This window comes from Lichenostomus cassidix, chromosome 1Aa, assembly GCF_008360975.1.
Source record: "Lichenostomus cassidix isolate B80296 chromosome 1Aa, HeHo_3.0, whole genome shotgun sequence".
Classification (NCBI taxonomy): domain Eukaryota; kingdom Metazoa; phylum Chordata; class Aves; order Passeriformes; family Meliphagidae; genus Lichenostomus; species Lichenostomus cassidix.
Genome location: NC_139480.1, coordinates 48,518,221 through 48,540,408, shown reverse-complemented (window position 1 = coordinate 48,540,408; position 22,188 = coordinate 48,518,221). Strand labels below are relative to the sequence as shown.

General features: G+C 45.0%; 1 protein-coding gene across 1 annotated transcript in view; it reads left to right on the top strand.

Moving 5' to 3' along the window:
- Positions 1–254: 254 nt before the first annotated feature.
- The window catches only part of CACNA1I (calcium voltage-gated channel subunit alpha1 I), a 143,094-nt gene continuing 121,160 nt past the window's right edge, over positions 255–22,188 (top strand). Inside the window, exon 1 of the mRNA XM_085048714.1 lies at positions 255–376. The gene's annotated coding sequence lies outside the window, so the exon portion shown is untranslated. The remainder of the gene's footprint in view (positions 377–22,188) is intronic.

Below are 22,188 nucleotides of genomic sequence, written 5' to 3'. Positions count from 1 at the left end.
CCCCTTTCCATTTAGCACATGTCACTGTCCTGCCAGTGTCTTGTTGTAATGTCTGGCCAGGAATAAATGTGAGAGTTTGATGCTGTGCTCCATACACCCTGTGAGAGATGTCTGGGACACAAGCATGTTCTGGTTTCCACGGTCAGCATCACACACAGGTGTTATTCAGTGCCTTGATGGAGGGAAGGTCCCTGCAGCCCTTCAGGGCAAACAGTGGCCACCTGTAGAGCTCATCAGCTGCAGCCTCCCAGGAGGCCTCTGTGGCTCCTGAGCCACATGGAATATAAAAGCCAGGCAGAGAAGAGCTGCTGGTCTTTGAACTGTGGGATCACTGATGGTGTGGAGGAAATGGAGAAGAAGATGAGTCATCAGAGAGGTTGGTCTGAGGTTTTATGTGGACTTTTTTTTTTAGCCTTTCGAGACTTTCTACCTGGAAGTTTTCTGGTTCCTAGTTGAGTGGGTATTATCTACAAGGGTGCTTGCTCTGGTTTTGATGTATCGGCTTTGAGGTTAAATCTGAGTGTCTGGGCATACAGTAGAGATTAGAAAAATGTTTCCAAGAGAATTTTCAGCTTTAAGAGCCAGGTCCTGGGTGAAGACTTGAAGGACTATCAGCAGTAACAGCTGACCTTAAATGGCTGAGATTTGTTTTAATTTCAAGTGCAGGTAAAGGTTTGTGTTTGAGCTCTGAGCTCTTGTCTTAAAAGTTCAAAAACCACTGAAGAGGTGTTGCAATCTCAAACACAGGTTATGTCTCAGAACACGTTGGAGACTTAGATATTCTGCTTTCCTTTCTACTGGCTGCTCTATAAAATTTTAAAACTTTGTATTGAATTATGCATTGCTTTTCTACCACTGTGTGCCTGTGCTTATTATGTCCTGGGAATATTGTCCCAGCATGTGGTAGAGCAGGAGTCAGAGTAAAGCATGAGGCATTTATGTCTCGATAAAAGGCTGGATTTGGGAAGTGAAAGAAGAGTAACAGCTTGGGTTTGGGATGAAGGCTTGCTTTTGGCTGGGGGAAGGATGTTGTGGTGGAAGAAGACAAGAGCCTGTCTTTATTTCTGGCTAAAAAGTCACTTAAAATAATCCCTCCAATTTGGTACTTTGCGAGGAGTTTGCTTTAAGCTGTTGGAACCATTATTCGAGAAATTGGGCCATTTTAATGTTTAAATATTACTTTTGTTCTAATCTGTAGACAAGTGTGCTCTTTGACTCAGAAAAGGACTTTTTCTTATTGAAAACTACACAAAGAAGGAAAAAGCCTCATCCAGTCACCTGTGTATGACCTTACAAGTGGCTATGTGTGACACCAGGGACTGAAGGGCAATGGTGGGTGTGCTGGAAACCTTTTGGAAGGTTTGTTTCAAACCTGAGGTTTCAGCTCAGCTGTGTGAAGTTGGGAGATTACACGATTAGTGGAGACTGAGGGGAGAGAATTCAGCTTCTCTTATTTTTCCCTCAACCCTTTGTTCTCCTCTTTTTGAATGGATCATGCAATAAATAGTTCACATAATTTTTTTTTCTAATGAGGGGTTGTTCCTGCACCCTTAAGACTTCTAACATGTAATCATATGTTCTTTGCATCACACTTTTTTTTAACAGCAAGAATATATTTAAAAGGCTGTATTTGCATGGCCTGGTGGCAGATGCCTCACTGTGGCCTCATCCCTGGCTGGGTGTCAGGCCCTTTGTAATAAAAGCAAATCATGTCTTCCAAGGATTGATATGCTTGCCTGCTTTTCCCTTGAATGAGCTTTTCATCCTTGTTATATTGAGCTACTGAGTCTCCAATGTGCTTAAGCTAAGGAGGGGCAGGATGAGCCACTGCCATAGGTCAACACCTGGCTTTCTCTGAAGATTCAGCAAAAAGATGGGGCATTAATTAAATGCCTATTAATCTTCTTGTGGAATTTTTTACTAGGCTAGAGCTTTATGATTGCTGTTATGGAAGTACTGTCAATGAGATTTAAAATGGTAGCCCTAATAGTTAAGGGCTATGTAGCAATTTTTTTAAGCACGAGGTCATTAACCACCAAATTTCAATTTAGGTAATTGCATTCTAACTACTTAAATCCCCCTCTCCTGAAGATTATTTCCCCTTTCCTGAGCAGGCCTGCAATTCTGTTATGTGCTATTAAACAGCTGCCATATTGCTTTGCTGCAGTGCAGTAATAGGAGAAAGAGCCACTTTTTTTTTTTCTATAGAATTGCTTCTGGAAGTATATTAGAGGTGTGTGATACTGTTTTTGCAAAAGTTGTAGATCCTAACTCCCTTTTAAGAAGAGGACTATGATCCATGTGAAACTCAGGATGTTTTGCCCCAAAGGGAATATTTACTGTGCTTCTTGCTGTTGTAGTGTGTGGTGAAAAGGAGTCTGGTGCTTTGAAGTTTGGTTTGCACGTTTTTGGGATAGCTTTACATACAGCACTTGCTTGAATAACCTTAGTGGGAAGTAGATTTTTTTTATTATTCCTGATATATGTTATGAGAGTCAGATAAGTGCTATATCAGCTGGGTATGCAATGCAAAATGTACCTGATGAGAAAGGAGTTGGTGTGATGCAGCACATGAGCAACCTGCCAGCTGGTCTGTTTAGGTTAATTTCTGCTTTGATAACTGAAGGCAGGGCCACTCTGAGTTGTAGATCATGGAACTGTTGCAGCTACAGCGTTAATACAGCCAGTATTTGAGATATGGTTATGAGAATGGCTGTAAGATTTTTTTTTTCCTTTTATAAAACCTAAAGTCTGTCATAGAGGATTTGAAGTCAAGCTTGGATGGGGAATAGGATGAAAAGTGTAAAAACATGTTTCCAAAACAACTGCATGGCATTTATCTTAGGAATTTATAAAATGTTTGGGGCTAAATAATGGGTATGCCACATGGCACCTTACAAATGGATCCGCGAGCACTTTGCAAGTTATGAGAAGATTATGACAGATGCCTGAATGTCTGCAATGCTATTTGACTCCTTGGGGTTCCATAAAGACTTTACACTTCATCCATCCCGAGGGTCAAATGCAATAGATTTGGTTTGTCCTTTGAGCCTTTCTTTAAAAGAAATGCTTCCCAGGAGGCCCAGACTTCCCTTTGCTGTTGCATTTATAATATTGGCATGACAGCGAGAGCATGAGTGAAGTGTGCCATTAAAAAATAAAATCAATGCTAAAACTGTGGCAGTAATGTGAGTGGCTCTGCAGTTCACTACTCTGTCATTTTCTTGCTTTTTGTTATATACCAGCCCCTTGGTGAAGCTGTTGGCCATTTGGGCTTCTGTTTTGCTCTCAAGCAGTGAAGTGTTGCATTTCCAGCTGATTTCAGTGGTGTAGGAGCAGCAGGTCAGGCCCCAGTTGAGCAAAAGCTTATATGCACATTTAATTTTTAGTGCTGGGAGCTGTGTTTTATAGAGTATTGAGCAGGGTGACTTCTTAAAGCTGATATGATTGTGTGTGTTGAGGAGCTGCCTTGTAGCTCATTGTCTTTAAAAACCACTGAACAGAGGTTTTGCTGCTAAAAATCCCACCTTGCTTCTGGAGGTACCTTTCCTGTAGCTTTTACTGGCAGCATTGTCAGCTTGGAGTATGTGCTCAGTGCACAAGGAAACAGGACTGGCCATGGGCATTTTGGTTGGAAACAGAGGAAACTTCCACATCTCTTCCCCACCTCTTCCCTGCCTGGTGCCATGGGCATTGTTTATGTGTGAGTCAGTGCAGTATGGGATGGCTGATGATGGCAATAGTGGTGTTTCATGCTGGCCCTCTGAGAGCCAAGTGCAGAATCAGATGTTGGAGGAGAAAAGAAAATGTGTTTGTGTGGATTGATAATTCTCTTGGTGGCAGTGGCAGGTGGTGCATGGGGGACTGTGGGCTGCCAAAATCTCTGCTTTTCAGGTGCTGTGTGGTTGAGGGCACAACAAATCTGTTGCTCATCAAGCTTTGGGTGAATAATTGTGTTATTTATATAATAGGCCCATGTCAAATACCAGTTTGGACAACTTGTTTGTGTCCAGTGAAATTGTACATGCAGATTCTGCAGTATGTTGTACTTGTTTATGCCTCAAGCTTGTGTACTGTCAAATCCTGGACACAGTTATCATAACTGGATGTGGTTATTTAATAAGCCAACATGATCTGCAAATTTATTGCAAGTCTTGTAGTAATTGATGACTGTCTTAAGGCCTGAGCTCCTTAGTAGTAATCATCTGAGTTTTACTTCTCTTTTCCACGTGTATACTTATTTGTGTGTGTGTATACATAAATAAAAATGATAGTTCCTGAATCTCTAGTAGGTAGAGGGAAGCTTGGAAATGTGACCAGAAAGTGTAATAATACATCAAAAATTGAGTGGCTTATGAATTTTAAGCAGCATTCATCATTTGTGAGGACCTAGGGATCATGGCTTTCTGCTCTTGAGGTCATTGGTGTTGGCTTTTATGTGCACATTTGAAAAACAGTAAAATGTGTATGTTGCCTCTATTTTAAAGGCAGCTCACTTCCATGTCTCTTAAGAAGTCTGTCTCAGAAGACACATGAAGAGTGTGGCATTTATTTAAGGACTTTTGACAGCTCTGTATAATTCTAGGTAATCATGCAGATGTTGCTGCTGTTCTCTCCTTCCAGCCAAGGAGGACATATCTGTACACCCAAGCCCCGCCAACTGCAAGATTTTTTTTTTTTCTGTATGAGGTTATCTAACTCCTGCACTCCACAACATGCAGACTTTGCTCCTGTTGCATGGGAAACTGAGCTGGCCAGAGCTCTCCAGTGGGTGGGCAGTGTTGGTGGCATTGCTGTTCCCCTGGGCATGTGCCAGATGCTTTTCAAGCTTTAAGAGGGAGCAAGACTGCTTTAGGTCCTGCTGGGTTTTCTGCTGCTCTGCCAGGCTCCCAGCTGGAATGAAGTTTGCTATTAGCAAATAAGGGTGACTTCTAATAAGTCAATTGTGCATTATCTTGATTAATACTTAGATTGGTCCAGTGCCTTCATCATCAACTGCTCTCCTCCCCTTTTGCCTTAAAGCAGACATTTCTTGCCCTCATGAACTGACCCTTAATTTCCCTGTTAGTTCTCCCCTTGGAAAGCTGGTTAGGCTTTACCTCATCTAACTCTACCTTTCTGAAAACCATCCAGGTTCTCTGTATATATTTGACAGACTCCCAGACTGTAGTGGGAAATTCAGTGTGCTTAATTGAATGCCTCTCTTTGGAGAGTAAGGGAGCTCTCTGCAAGTTCCTATTCTTCCTTTAGTGAAGAAGTAGTTTCTGGATAGCAGGCTGTAGGGTTTGCAGCATCCTGAGCTGCATTAGGATTGTTATGCTGTTTGGTTCCCAGATGCTCTAGAAGAAGGCAAAGGGAAAACTAGGGGAGCAGGTTTAGTTTTGGAAACTGTGCACTCTGAACATTTTAACATTTCCATAATGAAATACTAGGCAATCTTAGTTTTGCAGGAGGAGTGGAACTCCATCCACCTGGACTCTGGGTTGGAGAAAAGCATTTCTCTAAATTCCAGCTTTTTCTTAGCTTAGCTGTTTCCTGATTGTGGTTGGTAGGCAAGAGGCAGGAGGAGCATGACGGAGCTCAGAGCCTTCACAAGTAGCTGGGGAAGAAGTTGTCTCCACAAAATTAGTGACAAGGGAGTACCATTAGTGCAGGTCATTTGATGTGCAAATTTACGAGGGGAAGTTTAGAGGAACCATTTGCACAGTCAGACATGGTGTAAATGGAATTTAAACTTGTGCATTGTCATTAGTAGCTCACAAAGGATGGATATGTTTGAAGAGGATTTGCATGCTTGAGAACTGTAAGAAATTGGCTGGGCTGTGTGTATGTGAGATGTATGCAGTCCCAGGCAAGTGGGCAGATGTAAAGGGATGAGGTCTAAATTTGGCTGGCTTGCAAGATGGCCCTGTGTATCTAAGCACAAATGTTGAAACAGGATAAATCCCTGCCTCCCATCCCTTTAGCTTGTTCCCTGGAGGCTTTTTTTTATAGTGACAAATCAAAGACCATGGTTTGGAAACGAAGCAGGACAACAGCACAAGCAGAACCAGGGCTCTGGCTGAAGATTTAATGTTCATGGGGTCTAACAAAATTGGAAATAAGGCTGAAAATTCGTGGCACATCCTTACTGCCCTCATTCAAATCTCTGAGCATTTTTGCTGCTATTGAATTATAGATTCCTTCTGCTGGAGGAAAGGCAAATTGCAAAACACCACAGAGCCTGTGGGTTAGGAAAGGGGTATTTCTGCTGTGTGTTTGTACTGCCCTGTTTCCCTAATATGCTTCAAAAGCAATGAAAGACCTAGACCTCCATGCCCTGATCCTTCAGGAAGGTGGGCCTAGGGCTCTTGCTGTAACAGCTTTTGATGAGGTGCCTTAATATGGTCCCTGGGTTTATGGTCAATGAATGTGGAAAGTGCAGGGAGACAGGTGAGAGAGTATAGAAGATGCAAGTCACATCCGTGTCTAGTATAAATCAGTGTTATTCTGCTATACCTAGTAAAACCAGACCTGTGTGCACCAGCCATTGCTATTCAGGTGAGGTTGGGAGGATTGTTTTCTTCTTGTCACGCAGCACCACGTGTTTGTGGCAGTCTGGGGTATCCAGGCCAGAAGAGAGGGATGATGTGCTCAGATGGATGCTGGGGGACCTCCCCATCCCTCTGAGAAGTGCATTGCTGAACTGAAACAAATGCTGAAAAACCTTTCTGGAGCATATTGTGCTTATTCACTGGAATATATTTTGCCTTGGAGATGAGAACCATTTATCCTTTGAAAAAATGATCAGTTTGCCTTTTTCAGCCTTTGTGAACACTGGAACAGGGCGTGTGAGAGTGCCAAAGGGGCTCTTGTAGGAATAGAAAGGGCAATAAAAATGCTCATTTTGAGTTCAAGACCCATAAACTACTCTGACCAGACCTCTAATTGCATGTCTTCTTGTAACGCTGAATTAATGAAATTAACAGCTAACAAACTGACCAGCTGTCTGTTTGAGGACTTGACACTCTTCCCACCCTAGACCATGGGAAAGGGCCTGCAGCTGTGGGCTGTGAGTATAACACTGGTCAGGAGCTGCTTCAGGTGAGGAGCAGTTCATAGAGCTGCAGCTCCTCTGCAGCAAATGGCCTGCAGCTCCTGCAGGTCCCAGTATGGCTAAGATGAAAGGCTGTGAAAAACTTGGCCCATTATGGAGAGACAGGACAAAGAGTCTGCCAAGCTGTCAGCCTCTGAGCTGGAAAGATCTTCACAGTCCTGGAAAGAGGCTACCTTTGGATAGGCACAATCTTTTGGTGTGGGATGGACCATGCTCAAGCTTGCACCCACTTGTGTCCTGTGCTTGCTTTGCCCACTGGTCCTGCTTGGTTCAACACACCTCCATCAGGCCTGCTGGAGTGCCTGAGCCTCTCCTGTGCCTCCCTGTCTGCTGAGGGGCAGGGATGAAGGATGTCCTGTTGGACAGCCGCTTCTCTTCAATGGGGTTTTGCAGCCTCTGGCTAGTGGGGACAATGGGATGAGTGCTGAGCAGTGGTGGGAAGGGCCACTAACTGAGGCTGGCTGTTCAAGGGGACAGATCCTGTGTGGATTGGGCTTGCCCTGCTCTTTGTCACTGCTGCTCCTTGGACTGTGAGTTTGTGCTGTGCTACCTCGTGTGAGCTGTGCTCCTCCACCAGGAAGGGACTGCTGCCCCTCCTTGGAGGGGAGCTCTGGGCTCAGCTGTGGAAATGAGAAGGAATCATCTCATTGAAACCTTTGGAGAAGGAGGCAGGCTAGCTCAGGGGATTGGTTACTTTTTTTTAAATTCTATGTGGAGAAGACAGAAGAGTTGTGACCAGCAGCCAGGGAATGAGGTTGAGACGAGCAAGGAAGGCAGATGAGACTTGTAAAATTTTACAAGTTGGACTTGTAAAATGAGAGATGAAGTGTGATGATGAAGATGTAAGGCACTGATGGGGAGTGATGAGTGGAGGTTATCCAGGTTGGGAACAGATGATGCAAATCCCCACTGAGCTTGGCAGCCATCTCAGCAAACCCTTGAAATCAGTGGTGTCGAGGGCAGCTGGTAGGCCTGAGACAATCAGCAGGAGAGCTTGATCTTTGCCTGCCATCAAGGACTGGTGAAGTGAGAAGGTGGTGTGATGGCAGTGTAAGCTTTCTGCTGGAGGAGCTGCATGGGTGTCTGGATGGATTGGCTGGTCTGAGGGCTGGAGTTGGAGTGCAGTGCTGTGGCTGCAACAGCTTCCACTGCCCATCCCTGACTGCAAGGTCAGCAGGTGGGGATGGAGAGGGAAGCTCAGCTTGGCCTCCCTGCCTTTCCCTTCTCCAGCTTTCTTCATGCCCATTGCATCCGTGCAGATCAGGGAGGGGAGCAACCCCCTCAGGCAGGATGGGGGATGTGCAGAGCTGTGATGTGGGACCATCTGTCCCCCTGAGACAATGGTGCCATTTACACTTACGTACTGCAATTCATCCAAGAGGAAAGATAAATCTGTCCTCGCTAATGATACATCACACTCTTTGCTTATCCTTTCTTCCTTTGGTTTTCTCTCCCCCAGCCTCCCCTTGTCATCACCTACTGTGCTTCAGTCTATAAAAGAAGCCATTGCTCCCCCTCCTTGAGTGTGATTTGATGCTTCTGAGTCCCTGCAACTCCTCTAGCAGACTCCCCTGTGACTAGCCACCCTGTCTATCCCTTTTCCTCTCTGTCTGTGGCAGTCTGTCATTTTTCCCCTCTTTTATTTTTTATTTCCCTTGCTGTCATTGCTGGGTTTTGCTTCTAGCAGCCTGTCTGCACTGATTGTTCTGGCCCTTAAATTGGCTCCTTTTGTAAATTGCCTCTTTTGGCCACTATTATGGACAGCAGGCTTACTAGGGTGAAAGGTCAGGGTTTAAAGGGAAGAGCTGGAGGTAGGATTTAAACAGAGGACATGACTTATTGGCTTAGAGTGAGGGAAAAGGCCAGGGTTCTGCAGAGGTGTCAGAGCTTACCTGTGAAAATGGCAGATTTCTTCCATCTCTGGAGGGGATTTCTACATGGCAGGGTGGGGTTGCTTCTTCCTTGTACTCACAGGCTGCTTCCATGCCTCTTTGGAGCATCCCAAGCCCAGGTCAGCTGCTATCTTCCTGTGCCCTCCAACGTGCTGGTGGCATCTGTGCCATCCCCATGGTGAGCTGTCAGTGTGCAGGAGCACTGTGCAGATCTGAACAGCACAGTCCAAGGGGTGCATCTACCCTGGGAGCAGGGACAGGGTGCTGGTAGGTGACCTGAGCCAGCCTGGGTGACACTGGCTGTGGGATCAGCTGGCCCTGGCCCTCTCTGGGATGTAGCTGGTGCTCTGCTAATCCTTTCTCACCAGGGCTGGCTCTGGTGGGCAGGCAGACAGATGTGAGCTCAGTGTGCTGCCTGGGAGCTGCATGCCTGCCATCTCCTGGCCCTGTGCCCCAGCTTGGAAGCTGGGCAAGGTGCTCAAGGATTGGCTTACAAAAGTTGAACCAACAGTGCTGTCTCAGCCTTGTTCCTGACCCCTGAACCTTTGTGAGGGATGTTTTGTGTTTAATAACTTGGTGCTGTTTATTGAGACCTCCCCAGGGTAGCAAAAAAATGCTGAAATACAACAAGGGCTTTAGGACTGTGTGCAGCTTGTAGCAACTGGATGTCGTGAGAGGCAGAGTGAACCAAATGTACCTCTTGGGGGATTTCTCCTCCTAAAGAGTCATGGATGAAAAGGGCTAACATGAGTACAAATTCATCCAGGGGAAAGCTGCTGAATCCAGTGCTTGTGATGCTAGCTATGAGATTTGCCTCAACAGGCAAGGAGGGAAGCAAGGAAAGAAAACACATGGTAAAATATTAACCTCCCTATTGGAACAGGCAGTTTGTAACAAACAGCAGCTGTTCTCTTGCATGGCATCAAAGATGTAGGAGCTCAATATTTGAGGGTGGAGAGATATTTTCTTCCATGCAGAGGTTGATAGTCTCTCATATCAAAGATCCAAAAAATCGGCTCATCTTCTAAGCCCTGCTCATTATTTGGAAGCATACTGAAACATCAGGACTTGGCATGTCTGCCTTGCCCCATCACTCACACACCCCAAAAGGAATGCTTCCTGTCTTTACCTGTATCCTTGCATCTTGCATCTCAGCCAAAAATGTTTCACTGTAGTACTCCCCTAAGAATATCATGTCCTTATTTTCTACAAAATGTTCTACAGATCATTTACCAGTCAGCTAGCAGATGTTAACAAGAGCTTGTAACAATAATCAAGCAAAAACATCTTTGAGAAAAGTATGTTTTGTGATATACTACAGTTTTTATGTAATTGCTTTTGTTCACATATTTACCAACTTGTGATGTAATTTTTGCTTTGAGTAAGTCTCCTGGTTTTGCAGGTGATTCTTGCAGGCTCTGCTTTGTCCACATGTGAGATTCAGGCCAGACCTTGAAAATGTTTTTCATGAGTGAGTTATATTAAAAAAGACAGGCTCATAGAAATGCAACAGTAAGAATATATTGCCTTTGGTACTGCCTGATGTTCACTGCCACTGGCCAACTGTGATATTTCTTAATGAAGGATGTGTTTTTCCCTCAAGGCAATTTTTTGCTTGCTTTTTTCTTTCCCTGTGGCTGCTTTCTGATTAATTTTCTTGATGGAGGAGGATTCTTCCCAGCTTTGGAGTTTGTTCCTCCCTTCTCTGTACTTGTTGACCCACTGTTTAGCAGCCTCTGTGCTGGCAACTGGTCTTGTCTTCCCATCTGGACCCCTCTCTGGAAGTGGGATTTGAGTGAGTGGAGGAGGTTCTAGATGGTATCCCACTTGCTTTATACAAGAAAAGCCTTTGGAGGCAGCAGTCTTCTCACTGTTTTCTTGTAGCATTTATTTCATCCCATGCTTTTAACATGGGATGAGAAAGGCTCCCAATTTTCTGGGTTTTTTGTTTGTTTGGGGTTTTTTTGTTTTTTTTTTTTTTTAGTAGATTGACCCTGTTATCTTTCCCTGTGTGGACAAACTCCTCACATTATATGCTTTCTTCCTTGCTGGGTGCTGAGTAATGTTTTTGCTTCCTTTCCTGCCCAGCAGGATCTCTGAAGAATCTCCTGCAGTTCATATGAGGGCCATGAACACAAAGAGAACCAAAGAAATGGATGGCATTCTTTTCCATTTTTACGTGAGGTGGTAGCATAGTTTTTGAAAGCTGTCCAACTTTTCCACTCTAGCAGTCTTTTTATCCCTCAATAAAACCTTGATTTGAGGTCTGGGGGACAGGGACCAGTCAAAAATCTGGGGGAGGATACTGAAATGGGGGACTGAGAAGCCCAGGAGGAAGATAAGGCCATTGGGCCATTTCCCTACCCTAGAGCCTGCATGCTGTGCATTCCCACTTATTTCTGTTTCCCTGCTGCCAGCAAACTCCTGTAAGGACCACTTGAAGAGGCATCACATCACTGTCCTCATTGAATGTCATCCCTCCCTGTGGGGGAAAAAAATAAACCTGAACATGCAAGGAAAGGTTGTGTTGTGAAGGTGGCGTGGAGAGGGAGAAATTGAGATTCCACATTCATCCTTAATTCTGCCTTAATTTATTGGATTGAGTCATATCAAAGTCTCTCCTGAGCATATTCAAAACACATTTTTTTTTCACTATGGCAGCTGCTAATTTATCTTTATTTGGATGGGTTGTTAGAGGATGAGTGAAAAAGGTCCTGGGTTACCCTGCTGCCCAGTGTAAAAGCAGTGTTTTTGAGCATCTAGCAACAAGTGCTAGTCAAAAAAACACTGGGATACTTATAAGCAGACAAAGTAACTTCTTTTATTTGCAACCATTGACATTTAACTTAGTTTTTCCCCTTTAGCAGTCATACCTGCTATGTAAGTTTCAGCTCAAGCTGTCAGTCAGATGAAGCTCTAGGCAAATCAGACAGGGTGTTGGAAGGAAGAGGAATTTGTGGTAGGATTAATTAAAATTAGTGTTATCAGTGTAGCTGCATGCAGCCTCCCACCATATAGGTCAGCTCTCTCTGAAACCTCAAGTTTCCCCTACAATGCAATAATTAACTATTAAAGTAGGTACTTAAAAAAAAAATTCCTCCTCCAGAAAACCATAACCTGGGATTTTTTTTCAAAGCACAGAATTAATTGCATCCCTCCACAGTATCTTTGAGGTGCTGTTATTTCTTTAAAATGCATTTACAGCATATTGTGATATGTCACACATCCTTTAAATATCCAATAGCTTTTTAACTTTTAAAAATCTATTTCACACTTAGTGGCATGTCTGTAATGCATTTTTCTGGAATGTGTGGCAGATGTCTGGGGAAACTGTGTTTTCTTCCATATGGGGGTTATTTTACTGGAAAATGAAAGAGGGTTGACACTTCATTTGATTTTCCTGAGCTGTCACATCAGGGATTCTCTATCTGGGTGTGAGACATGAATCCAGATCACACGTAAACTGCACAAGGCAAGATGTGCTCCCTTCCCTGCATGAAGGGGGACTTCCCATGGAAGAACATCTTCTGAGGGGGGCAAACAGGATGGGCAGGTCTGGTCTAGGATACTCTTCTCCATGGGAATTTTCAGCACGCTCTGGAGATTCAGAAGTAACATTAAGTCTGTATTTGGACCTTCCTCCACGAGGAGGAGGAAGGTGGCAGCTTGGAGGTGACTCAAACCCTCAGGAAACTCCTGATGCTTGTGATCCACGTTCCTGAGGTGAGCTGGTGCTTCAGGGTTGTGTGGTGCTGGATTTGACTCCCAGGGAGAAGTCATCGATGCCAGGGCTGCAGTCACTTCAGATGTGTCAGGGCACCATTGTGGTTTATGGACAACCAGAATGGAATTTGCCATATGTGTTGGCCAGCCATCTGTTTGCAGAGGCCTGGCCTGTTTCTGTTCTGACTTCTCTTACTCTCTGCTCTGTTTCAATGTGGCTTTGTGCCCCCTTATCCTTGTGCTGTGGTGTGTTGTCTCCCTGTATTTCCCTTCTGTGCTTGCTGCTGTCCCCTCTGTTGTTTCCCCTGCAACATCAGAGGAAGAGGCAGGGGAGGAGGGAAGGAAATTGAGCAGAGGAACTGCTGCAAGCCCCTGAAGGTAATGCCAACATCTCCCCTTTGCTGAGACAGATGCAGTGGGGATAAATACCAGGTGTCTCTCGAAGAGTAGTTAAATGCACCAGCAGTCCCTGTTTTGTCATGTCAGGAGAGAAGAGCCTTCCAGCTTTACATTTCAAAAGATTGCCTGTGGCACTTGGCACACCCATCTTGTGCACAAACTGCACTTCCTGAGTTTCTGGGAAGTAAAAATGCCCAAGAATTATTTGGCTGTGGTAGCAGTCAGTGTCCTCACTGCTGGTATGTGTGAGCACAGGCACACTGCTGTGGAGGCATTTCTGGGCAGTTTCCCAGGGACTGAAGCTGTCACTGAGGGCACAGAGCAGGGAAAGCAGGAAGGTGCTGGATAGCACTGGAAATAGAGATGTGAGTTGCAGTGTGGAGGCAAGGGGATGGGTGGGTGAATGACCTGGAATGTTCCCCACCAGGCTGGGGATGTCACTAATCCCATCAGTGGAAGCAAAGGTGACAGGTTAGACAGCTCTACCAGGAGAGCACAAAAGTGATTATTTCCTTCCCCAGCCACTTGACTTCTCTGGGTACTTCTTGAGTGTGATTAAGCTGATTAATGTCATGCACTTGAGACTTTGTCTTGTACCTAAGGCATTTCCCATTCTTGTGTGCATGTGTGAAGGATTTCCTCATCCATTGCTCTGACACCTCTCCCCACTGGACCTAGGATTATTATTTTTTTCTGGTGATTAATGTTTTCATGGGTCTCAGGTAGCTTTTCAGGAACACAAAGACAATTCCCAGTGGAGGCTCTGATGCCAAGTCTTTACTTGCTGGGTTTAATAGTTACACCTGGGATTATTTCATCCTGCTGAATGACCTCTTCTGAGACTGTGCTGCTTCCCCCAAATAGTGTTGAAGGTTTGTGTTTATAGGCTTGTCTCTTCACCATTCCCCCACTAAGTGTGCTGCATATGCCTGGTGCCCTCAGGCACGTAGCTACAAGCTTGTGCTTGGAAACTGTGGGATGGCCTCATGCACCTTGTGGAGCCAAAGTGGCTCCCAGCAGAAATGTGAACAAGCAGAGGTCAGACCACCACAATGCACTGAAAATTGGGCAGAAGAAAGTATAGGAACTGTTACTGCAATGTATGTATTGCTTTTATACTGTTAAGTCCCATATCGATACATAGACACAATAAGATATTAAGTGATACAATTACCACATAACAAATCATCTGAGTTCTTTATTACTCTAATTTATATGCATCTGTATAAATCAGAGCTGTACTCACCATTTCTTTGCCATCCCTGAAAGATGCAGGAGGATTAGAAAACATTTGCATTGATGAGTCTTGGGTAAATATTTGACCTACTGGTGAATTACTCTGCAATTATTCCTGGGAGAGAATTGCTGTGCATTCCCCTGTGCATCTGTCTGAGGGATACAGGGAAAAGGGGGGGTCCTTTTGCTGGTGTTTAAAGTCCTTGGGGGACTGAAAAGGTTTTGAAAGAAGGTGAGGATTTAAACTTGTTGTTCAAATGGTAGAGGGAAGACTCAAATTATGAGGAGAGAATAGGTCATGGTGGTGGAAATCTAGTGGGCTGCTGTATTTTTGGCTATCTGAAGGTCACTGATTGGGAGGGAAGGGACTGAAAGGCATCTGACAGTTAAAATCAGTGAGCTCTCAAATGTTATTCAGGTGTGTTGGAATCCCAGTGTCAATCACCAGTGCAACAAATTGTGATGATGGTGGGAGCAAAGTGCTCCCAACTCTTTCTGGGCACCTACCTGTGGGATGACATATCCAGGCAGCCAGTGAGAGATGAGAGGTGTGATTTGGTTAAAAAATGTGATGTGCTACAGGGATTGGAGTTCATACCCAGGAAATGGGCTGGTAATGAGAGCCTTGCTTTGTCAGAGGTGGTCACAGGGCTGCCCCTGCCTGATGGCTGCAGCAAGGTGTGTTGAGCCTCAAAAATACTGGTCTTAGTGCAGGTGGGTGCTCAAGCAGTTGAGCTCTATGTTCTGTGGTTAATGAACTGGCACTGCTCCACTGACATCCAGAGTTCTCTTTGTTAACCCCAGTTCAGGGCCTCTTGGGTTTCTCAGCTGGGGTGTAAGCTTCAGAAAAGAGAATGAGCTCTCTCTTGCAGGACTTTGGCCACCTTTCTTGTTTTGGTCAGGGTGAGTATACCATAAAGAACAGCCTTTGTGTCTGTGCTGGTTTCATGTTTCTCTTCAAACCAGGCATTTACTGAAACAAAATTAAATCTGAGCTGGCAAGTTGAGTTTGAGTTTCGGCTTCAGTTGGCTTGTGCTTTGTTCAGATTAATTCTCCTTTCCCCCAAATGCTCGTACCTCCCACCCCATCCCCCAGACTGGGAGGCAGCTGTTGTCATTTCTCTGCTTTCACAAAGGCACAGTGGGAAGAGGAGACAAAGCAGAACATCATCTGCCTTCTCTGGTGGCAGGCAGGGAGCTGAGCTCCCAGAGGAGCTGGAGCCTAGCTGCTGCCCGTGCATCCATCGGGATGCTGCTCCATCAGGATGCTCACATGGCAGGTCTTTCTGGAGGAAAAGAGGAGGAAGGAAGGTCCATGAGAAGATGCAATAGCTCAAGCACTGTGAGTGTTTCCAGTTTGGGTACATCACTGGTTCTCTGTGTATCTGAGGGAGGACCTCCTGGGACAGCCAGGCAGCCTGGAGCATGGAGACAGCACGGGAAAGAGGACCTGGGGGACGAGAGGAAGCAGTGTGTTAGTGCTCCTAGGAGCTGGTATGTCTGTAAAGCTGATGTGTTGCCATGGTGTGCCTGGCAGTAAAGCTCCCTTGTTGCTTCTCTAATCCTCTTCAGTCAAAGAAGAATGGTGAGGAGATTAAAAACAATGCAGAGCAAAGGCACTCTCCTGCTGTAGTGTGCTCTCCTTGGTTTCTGTGTCCCTCACCACCCAGGCTTCTCTACAACTCACTCCCCCACACAGGTTGGGTAAAACAGCTTCCCCAGCACCTTCTGCCCTAGGCAAATGTGTCACTTTCCCACGTTGAGGGAGCCTGGGAGAACACCTGCCACGGCTTCTGCATGAACAACAAAGCACAGAGGGAAAAGGGAACCTTCTGGGAAGCTAGGAATGTGGCTGCAGGACTGAAGGCAGCAGAGCCAATAGCAGTACTTCCAATAAGGTAAACAGGAACAGAACTGGGTATGTGGAGGTCTGGTGTTAATTAGCTTCCTCTTCAGTTGTTTCTGAGTGTGTTGATAGTCCTGTAGTAGAAATGTCAAAAGATCCTTGACTGCAGGATATTACAGGTAACATGACCTAGAAAGATTAGTAGCAAGGAAAAGACACAGCATGCCACTTTAACCCTGCTCATCTTGCTTAGCTCTGTGTCTCTTCTATAAACTTTTCTCACCATTGTCCACCTCACACTGCCTTGTGATCTGTCTCTGGACCTCCTCCCTGCTGGTGCCTTTGCTGTCCCTGCCTTGGCCCTGCAGCTGGGTAAGCCACACTATTCCATTGCAGGGTCCTGGGGAAAAGTCCTATGAAATGTCACTGTCTTCACCCCTTGTTCCTCCACAACTTGCTCACTTCAGTCCTCTGATTATGGCCCAATGTCTTGCTGCACTAAGTGTCATGGTCTTTTTGTCTCCAAGACTTGCTGTGACACAGGAGTCCCTGTGCAGCCAGAATGGCCCTCGCTTCTCTGTGCCTACAATCATCCTTCTCCAAAATTACTTCCTCCTTTCACTCCATTTGTTTGATGAGGAGACAGTTGAGCCACTTTTCCTTCATCTAATAAGGGGGAAATAATGTGTAAGGAAGGAGCAGGGGTGATAGAGGGAGAAGTTTCTGCTGCTCCTCTACATGAGGGTGCTATTCTGTAGTTCTTGAGCAGATCAGGTGAGGTGAGGTTCCCTTCAGTGGGACAGAATTTTTCTGCTGGGGCTCCAGAGTGAGCCAAACCCCTCCTCTAGGAGGGAGCAGCTCCAAAATGAACAACCATGTTTCTGTGAGTGCAGCATGCTGATTCTCCATGGAGAAGGTTTCTTTTCTTCATAGTGAACTGTCAGGCTTCTTGTGCTCACACTTGATTACTGATGGTTTAATGGTGTCTGAAGTTTGGGTTATTAATCCTGACCTAAGGCAATATCTCATTAATGAAAATAAAACTGAAAATTTATAGAAGAGGAAATGAAGAGCCTGAAAGCTGATGGAAGGGGAATTGCAAGGGAAAAGTGTGGAAAAAAGGGAGGAAGAAATTCAGTTTGGGACTTGATTTCCATGGAGGCAGAGTAGAGAGAAGGAAAATGTAAGGCTTAGTAGAGCAAGAGAAGACAGAGAGCTGGATGGAGAAAAGGGAGGGTCAAAGGAGCCCTTGCCTAGGCAGTCTGCCATGGGCCTGCTGAGATGTCAGCAGGGCCAGGCTGAAGCAGATGGGGAGCGAAGGATTGCAAGTCTGAAGGCTGCATGAAATATTTAAGATGCTCCATCAGACTAGCTTCCCATTGGTGGTGAGATTTTGGGTAGGAGGGACAAGAAAAACTTGGCTGATAAATGAAAAAAATACTCTGACATCATGTAGCTCTCTTTTTTACATCTCCCCTCTAATCTCTGGGGCCCTGAGCAACCTGATCTAGTGGGAGGCATTTGTGGGGTGAGTGAGGAAAGGGGATTGGAACCAGGTGATCTTTAAGATCCCTTCTATCTCAAATCATTCTATGACCTTACATTCTCCTGAGGTGAGATGCTGTGTAGTTATGCTGGACACAAGGACAGGTTTCTTCAACCTATGAAGCTTAATTTGCTTTTGCTTTACATTTCCTCACATCCTTCCTCTTTTCCCTGTTCCCCAAAGTCACAGCACCTAATTCACTGTAAACAACTTCAGTCTGGCTGGGTATTGCTTCCTTCTCCTGCTGCTGGGGTGGGATGTAGCTCTGCCTCCTTTGGGCACTAATGTCTTTTTCCTTGACTCTCAAGTAATCTCTCTAGCCCTTTTCCTCCTCCACTTGGTGCCTGGTGCTTTTGACATGTGCTCTTGGGAGTGAGATGACTTGACCTGTGTCAGTTCAATGAAGCCTTGAGCTCAGCTGAGGTGATGCAGGAGCAGAATCTGGTTGTAAAAGTATCCACGAGGGTTTCTCTGGCTTTATCCCATGTTGGCTGGCAGAGGCAAAGCTCTTGAAGTGTAATGAATGTGACTGAGTGGCTGAGGATCCAGGCAACGGCAGAGCCCAAAAGAAATGGGAAAACTCAGCTGTCTCAGCTCATGGAGTTCTGGACCATTGTGCTGCACTCTGCCTAGACACAAATACCACTATTGTGTGATGCCATCACCCTTTGCCTCTCCTGCTCCCCTTCCCTCCACCAGAGCAGTGAGCTGTTGCCTTTAGACTGGATGTGTATAATCACCATGACCTAGTTTGGGAACTAAATCTAGAAGGGAGAGAAAACCATGTCCATTAAGCTAAAAAATACAGTAAATAAGTACATTGTTCCCTTCCCATACCCCACAAACCCAGTGTTAAATTCACTTAGTAATTTAGATCAGGCTTTGGTTATGTTAAAAAAAAGAAGAATAAAAAATCTCAACACCTGTAGCACATGCTGGTTTTAAATGTAGAAAGGAGTCCAGATTTAATTCTGAATGTTTCAGCTCTGGAGACCTCATTTAGAGGGTGGCAGGTACTGCATCTTTCTTTTATGATCTTCCTGTGCATGGTGTGTCCTGCCCACTGTTTGCTGCCTCCCTGTCCCTGTGAACATTACTTGATCTTTTCTAAGATGGTGAAATTGTCTGTTCTTGATGCTGATCCAGCTGAGTTCTGCGGGTGAGTTTTGGGTTTGGGGGTGGTTTTTGAGTGGGGCAATAATGGAAGGAAGTATCTGAAGTGCATTTGATGTGGTTCATGAAGCAAGTGAGCCTGGGACTGGTCTCCAGGTTTTCTTGATTGCTCACTGTCTGGCATCAGAAAATATCACAGGACACAGACAAATGCTACTGTATTTAAAGGCAGGATGTGCTACAGGTCTCCACCAGCATGAGTTAATAAATGTGAAGGAGTGAACAAAAAGTAAATGTTATCTCAGATGACAAAATAACAGGCTTTCATAACGAACTAGCATCCCTTCCTAGGATTGATGGCTTCCAATAAGCCTGGGCTGGTTTCTTTCCACCCTTTGGTATTCACAGACAGCAAATGTTCAGAAAACCTTTTGGGTTTTCCCCCCATCATTTTTGTAATGGTTCCTAGGTACTGAAATATGTGGTTAAGGCTATTGATAAAAGTCACAGTATGAGACAGCAGCATTTCATCAGATTTTTTTCCAAAGATGTGAAACATGTATCTGAATTTGCAAGGGCAATATGGCAGTTCACATCTGAGTAGATTATGTATGGGATGCCTGCATGTTGATGCTGTCTCACTATAATCCTGTACCAAGATTGATATTGAGCATTACCTTAGCTCTCCTCAAATGTTGTTATTCTCTTTGGCTGTTCTCATTCCTCCCTCATTAGGTAGTATCCATGAAGGAGGAGTGAAAAAATATAGCAACTTGGTTTGGCTCAGGAAGTCCTTGAGCTGAGAGTGGTTGGCAGCTGGAAGAGTGCCTAAGGGGGAAGTCTTGTCTGCTCATCCCATTTTTACACACTTCTCTGGGTAGCTGTGTTGCTGCCCAGTCTGGACAGATGTTTATTCCAACTTGAGATGCTCATTTTTAATTTGTTTTTGTTATATTACTCTGTCTGACTGCTCCCTGACTTGTTCAGGCATTCTGAGAGTGTAAACTCCTAGGTCAGTTGTGGGGGGTTTTTTTGTTTTGTTTTTAAACATCCTTTCTGCTTAATTCTTATTATCTACCACCCTTCCTTCCCCTTTCTTTCAAGACACTTGACCATTTGATGGGTTTTTAGGGGGACATGGGACCTCCAGCTCTGGAGGGAACAGGATCTGCTCTGCTCAACACCTCTTGGTTGTTTCTTGCTCATGATCAGTAAGTGTGTTTGTGGGGTTGGAGACCAGTGTCAGCATCTGGTGGTGCCCACCCCATGTTTTTACCTGCTGCCTAAAGCTCTGAGGGAGCAGGCTGGGCAAGTGTCCCTGTCCCTCTGTGGTGTCCCATCCTCCATCCCTCCTGCTGAAAGCAGACCAGGAGTAAGACCTTCCCTACAAGAGGGAGGTAAATATGGGCTCTGACTCTCCTCTGCTGGGAAAACAGATGCAACATAGAGGTGAACTGCTGGCTTTGAGAGGATGGATTGCCCCCCAAGTGGGGGACCCTTCACTGGACATGTTAGTCTGGCTCTGAGTAACCTGAATTCTACTTTGAGGTTTGCTTTGTTTGTCATCTACCTCTCTTTCTTGAGTGTATATAAGCCTTAGTTCTAAACATCTAATTGCAGTGACCTTTTCCTTCTAGGCTGTGGTAGTTGCAGTCCATGATTATAAAGAAAGGTCTAGACCAACTAATTTACCTCTTGGATGCTCAGGCATGCCTTGCAGCTCATTTGAGCACAAACCTGTAGCACAGCAATCAAGTACACAGGCAGTTCAGCAGCTTGGGGCTGCCAAAGGAAAGCAGTGGCTGGGCAGGAGTTTTTGTTCCACTGTGCAAAAGCACAGACCTGTTGCATTACCCTTGTATTTCCCATTTGGTCTGCAGTATTTTCTGTATTTTCACAACAGCTCAAGCTCCCACAGGTTGAAGTTATGATTTAGTCATAACACTAGTATTTGTCAGCAAGAGGTGCAGGTGACTTAAATGGAACTGGGTTTTTTCCACTGTTTGTGTGAGAGGATCATTTATTTCTGACTTTTCTTTAAAATCATATTCAAAGTAACTTGTGTTATTTTATATGAAATAGTCCTCCTACTCTCCCAACCCAACGTTTCTTGTAATGGCTTAAGCTGCAGGTGCTGTTCCCATGCCTGTTTCTTTAGACTCAGCATAATTGGAGGTTTTAAGACCTACTAAGCCATTGTCTAAAGTCATGCTTAATTTTCGGGACTACACCTAATAGGATACTGCAAGAATGAAGTAGTCTGGAAGGAAGGCAATGGGATGAACGAATCCAAGCTTTGATGGGCATTCAAAAAACAACCTTGTAAAGGACTCAGGGTCATGCAGGAGTGGTATTTAACTTCTTAATGAAAATGATAAGCAAATGCTATTTGCCTTGGTAAAGTCTGCTTTCAACCCCCATGGGCTGGTCCTTGCTCACAGGTGTTATACTGACAATAACACAGACTAATGCTAATGGATGCAAAGATGATCAAGGCTTCAGAGGGGTGAATAATCAATGAACCCACTCCCCCTTTTTAGTAGAAGCAGCCTGTACACCTAAAGAGGTCAAAAGGGAAAATGAAAAAAATGTTTGGATACAGCTGATGTTAGCAGTTTTGAAGGGGGATAAAGTGCCTAATTTGCCTAAGAGGTTGCTTAAAGAAATGGACAATTTGTAAAAATTCTCCCTAGCACTGGGCTAAAGTTTAGAAGGTGAACACAATTGCTCAGCAGCCATTGAGAACACCGAGGGAGCTCGAGAGGTGTTCATTTGCCAGTGGTGGCACAGCCTGGTGGGCAGTGGGGTAGGGACACTGATTCATTTATTCATCCTCTGGCTGAGCTCTCCCTTGTAGGTTATCCCTGTCTGGGCAGAAGGCAAGATGAGACTCAGTGAGAGAGCCCTGATTAGAAGAGGATGAAGATTGTGATCCTCAGAGAGGGAGGTTTGTAGGCAAAGCACTCAGGTGTACGTGCAACATTACCTTGAAGTCTCCTGTAGTAGAATATAAATGTGTTTGCCTTCTTCCCAAACCACTCTCTCCATCTGTTTTATGTTTTAGGCACCTTGGTCCCTATCTAATGTTTTATCACCTTGATAGCTCTTACCTTATTAAGTATGTCTGCTTCTATCTCTCTAATCTCTTCACATCACCTCCCCAGGGTGCTTTCTCCTTTGTCTCTTACAGTTCTCCTTTACCTGATGCTATTTTTTCCCACCCCTCACTGATGCATTGCAACCTCAGTTGACATTTCTGCTTTCCCTTGAAGCAGTGTTGAGGAAGCACTGCTTGGAGGATGCTGGAAAGAGATTCAAAGTGTAGAGTGCAGCTGTA